Below are 4,736 nucleotides of genomic sequence, written 5' to 3'. Positions count from 1 at the left end.
AGAGCAGAACAAAGAAAAAAGGATGAAAAGAATTGAGGACAGTCTCAGATACCTCTGGGACAATATTAAATGCACCAACATAAGAATTATAGGGGTCCCAGAAGAAGAGGAGAAAAAGAAAGGGGCTGAGAAAATATTTGAAGAAATTATAGTTGAAAACTTACCTAACATGAGAAAGGAAATAGTCAATCAGTCCAGGAAGCACAGGGAGTCCCATACAACATATGCACAAGGAGAAACATGCCAAGAAACATATTAATCAAACTATCAATAATTAAATACAAAGAAAAAATATTAAAAGCATCAAGCATAAAACAGCAAATAACAAGGAAATCCCCATAAGATTAACTGCTGATCTCTCAGCAGAAACTGCAAACCAGAAGGGAGTGGAAGGACATATTTAAAGTGTCCTTTGACAGGAAAGGCAAAAACCTACAACCAAGATTACTCTTCCCAGCAAGGATATTGTTGAGATTCAACGGAGAAATTAAAACCTTTAGAGACAAGCAAAAGCTAAGAGAATTCAGCACCACCAAACCAACTTTACAACAAATGCTAAAGGAACTTCTCTAGGCAGGAAACACAAGAGAAGGAAAAGACCTACAATAACAAACCCAAAACACTTGAGAAAATGGTAATAGGAACACACATATCAATAATTACCTTAAACACAAATGGATTAAATGCTCCAACCAAAAGACATAGACTGGCTGAATGGATACAAAAACAAGACCCGTATATATGCTGTCTACAAGATACCCACTTCAGACCTAGGGACACATACAGACTGAAAGTGAGGGGATGGAAAAAGATATTCCATGCAAATGGAAATAAAAGAAAGCTGGAGTAGCAATTCTCATATCAGACAAAACCGACTTTAAAATAAAGACTATTACAAGAGAAAAAGAGAACAGTACATAATGATCAAGGGATCAATCCAAGAGAAGATTAACTATTTTAAATATTTATGCACCCAACATAGGAGCAACTCAATACATAAGGCAAATGCTAACAGCCATAAAAGGGGAAATAGACAGTAACACAATCATAGTAGGGGACTTTAACACCCCACTTTCACCAATGGACAGATCATCCAAAATGAAAATAAATAAACATAAGCTTTAAATGGTAAATTAAACAAGGTGGACTTAATTGATATTTATAGGACATTCCATCCAAAAAGAACAGAATACACTTTCTTCTCAAGCACTCATGGAACATTTTCCAGGATAAATCATATCTTGGGTCACAAATCAAGCCTTGGTAAATTTAAGAAAGTTGAAATTGTATCAAGTACCTTTTCTGACCACAACACTATGAGACTAGATATCAATTACAGGAAAAAATCTGTAAAAAATACAAACACATGGAGGCTAAACAATACACTACTAAATAAACAAGAGATCACTGAGGAAATCAAAAAATACCTAGAAACAAATGACAAAGAAAACACAATGATCCAAAACCTCTGGGATGCAGCAAAAGCAGTTCTAAGAGGGAACTTTATAGCAATACAATCCTACCTCTAGAAACAAGGAACATCTCAAATAAACAATCTAACCTTACACCTAAAGCAATTAGAGAATGAAGAACAAAAAACCCCCAAAGTTAGCAGAAGGAAAGGAATCATAAAGATCAGATCAAAAATAAATGAAAAAGAAATGAAGGAAACAATAGCAAAGATCAATAAAACTAAAAGCTGGTTCTTTGAGAAGATAAACAGAATTGATAAATCATTCGCCAGACTCATCAAGAAAAAAAGGGAGAAGACTCAAATCAATAGAATTAGAAATGAAAAAGGAGAAGTAACAACTGACACTGCAGAAATACAAAGGATCATGAGAGATTACTACAAGCAACTATATGCCAATAAAATAGACAACCTGGAAGAAATGGACAAATTCTTAGAAAAGTACAACCTTCTGAAACTGAACCAGGAATAAATAGAAAATATAAACAGACCAATCACAAGCACTGAAATTGAGACTGTGATTAAAAATCTTCCAACAAACAAAAGCCCAGGACCAGATGGCTTCACAGGCAAATTCTATCAAACATTTAGAGAAAAGTTAACACCTATCCTTCTCAAACTCTTCCAGAATATAGGAGAGGGAGGAACTTTCCCAAACTGATTCTAAGAGGCCACCATCACCCTGATACCAAAACCAGAAAAAGATGTCTCAAAAAAAGAAAACTACAGGCCAATTTCACTGATGAGCATAGATGTAAAAATCCTCAACAAAATACTAGCAAACAGTACATTAAAAGGATAATACACCATGATCAAGTGGGTTTTATACCAGGAATGCAAGGATTCTTCAATATACGCAAATCAAGCAGTGTGATAAACCATATTAACAAACTGAAGGAGAAAAACCGTATGATCATCTCAATAGATGCAGAAAAAACTTTTGACACAATTCAACACCCATTTATAATAAAAAACCCTCCAGAAAGTAGGCATAGAGGGAACTTACCTCAACATAATAAAGGCCATATATGACAAACCCACAGCCAACATCGTTCTCAATGGTGAAAACTAAGATCAGGAAAAAGACAAGGTTGCCCACTCTCACCACTATTATTCAACATAGTTTTGGAAGTTTTAGCCACAGCAATCAGAGAAGAAAAAGAAATAAAAGGAATCCAAATCAGAAAAGAAGAAGTAAAGCTGTCACTGCTTTGCAGATGACATACTATACATAGAGAATCCTAAACATGCTACCAGAAAACTACTAGAGCTAATCAATGATTTTCGTAAAGTAGCAGGATACAAAATTAATGCACAGAAATCTCTTGCATTCCTATGCACTAATGACAAAAAATCTGAAAGAGAAATTAAGGAAACACTCCCATTTACCACTGCAACAAAAAGAATAAAATATCTAGGAATAAACCTACCTAAGGAGAGCACTGTTTCTGAGTGAATATAAGAATGCGTGCATAGAGAGGTGTGCATGGAGAGGCAAGCAACAGCATGAACAGCCACACTTCTAGAAGATTCTAGCCAGTGTGCAGGAAAGCGGCAGAGAGTAGGAATGAATGGGAGAAGGACCCAGGGTCACGAGACCGTTGGGTGGGCAGAGCCAGCGGCCAGGGAGGTTCTAGTCTGTTCTGCCTCACAGCAGCCGCCCCCTCTATGCTGTCACGCTGAGCTAGCACCTGGGCCTGGGATTGGGTCTCAGCCTCCGCCGCGCCTGCCACCTCCTGCTGCCTCCCGCTGCCTCCAGATCATAGACACCCTCAAAGTGAGTGAGCTTCGAGCCTTCGTGAAAATGTGCAAGCAGGATCCAAGTATTCTGCACACCGAGGGAATGTGCTTCCTGAGGGAGTGGGTGGAGAGCATGGGGGGGTAAAATACCACCTGTTACTCATAAAACTAAATTGGAAGAAAATACCAAGGAAGAAAAAACAGTAAAAAGGAGGAGGAAAACAAAGACAGACGAACCATCAAGTGAGGAAAGTGATCTAGAAATTAACAATGAAGGTGTGATTGAACCAGACCCTGATGCCCCTTAAGAAATGGGAGATGAAAATGTAGAGATAACTGAGGAGATGATGGATCAGGCAAATGATAAAAAAGTGTCTGCCATTGATGCCCTAAATGATGGTGAACTACAGAAAGCCACTGACTTGTTCACAGATGCAATCAAGCGAAATCCTCGTTTGGCCATTCTGTATGCCAAGACATCAAGTGTCTTCATCAAATTACAGAAGCCAAATGCTGCCTTCCGAGACTGTGACGCAGCTATTGAAATAAATCCTGATTCTGCTTAGCCATACAAGTGGCGAGGGAAAGCACACAGACTTTTGGGCCATTGGGAAGAAGCTGCCCATGATCTTGCCCATGGCTGTAAGCTGGATTATGATGAAGATACTAGTGCAACGCTGAAAGAAGTTCAACCAAGGGCCCAGAAAATTGCTGAACACAGGAGAAAGTATGAGCGAATACATGAAGAGCGAGAGATCAAAGAAAGAAAAGAAAGGGTCAAGAAGGCTAGGGAAGAATATGAGAGAGCTCCGAGGGAGGAAGAAGCCAGATGACAATCAGGGGATCAGTATGGCTCTTTTCCAGGTGGCTTTCCTGGCAGAATGCCTGGTAATTTTCTTGGAGGAATGCCTGGAATGGGAGGGAGAATGCCTGGAATGGCAGGAATGTCTGGGCTCAATGAAATTCTTAGCGATCCAGAGGTACTTGTATGGCTATACAGGATCCAGAAGTTATACTGGCCTTCCAGGATGTGGCTCAGAACCCGGGAAATATGTCAATATATCAGAACAACCCAAAGGCTATGAATCTTATCAAGTAAATTGTCAGGCAAATTTGGAGGTAAAGCATAATGCCCTTCTGACAAATAAATCCCCTGCTGAAGGAAAAGCAACTTAGATCACCTAATGGATGTTGCAATAATACAAACCAGTGTACCTCTGGCCTTCTCAAGAAGAAAGCTGGGGTGCTTTGAAGATAATCCCCATTGCCCCAAATGCAGCTGAAACATTTTACAGTGGTTTGCCATTAGGGTATTCATTCAGATAATGTTTTCTTACTAGAAATTAAAAATTTTAAACAATCTTTAAAACTTAAAAATATTTAAAACAAATTAAAAGGGTGTGTTAATCCCTACATCTTTCTTTACTAATCATTTTGGTTTTTTCCTTTGGATTAATTAGGCAAGGAAGATACTTCAGTAAGGAAGATTTATTGTTCAAGTTTGAGTGAAATAAAGATTTATTAG

The 4,736-nt window shown here is 38.4% G+C and overlaps 1 pseudogene; it reads left to right on the top strand.

The window, feature by feature from the left end:
* The first annotated feature begins 3,522 nt into the window (after positions 1-3,522).
* On the top strand, positions 3,523-4,341 carry LOC136132938 (hsc70-interacting protein pseudogene; annotated as a pseudogene).
* The last annotated feature ends 395 nt before the right edge of the window (positions 4,342-4,736 follow it).

This window comes from Phocoena phocoena, chromosome 13 (genome assembly GCF_963924675.1).
Source record: "Phocoena phocoena chromosome 13, mPhoPho1.1, whole genome shotgun sequence".
Taxonomy (NCBI): Eukaryota; Metazoa; Chordata; class Mammalia; order Artiodactyla; family Phocoenidae; genus Phocoena; species Phocoena phocoena.
Note: the sequence above shows the minus strand (reverse complement) of the source record. Positions and strands in the feature narration are given on the sequence as shown.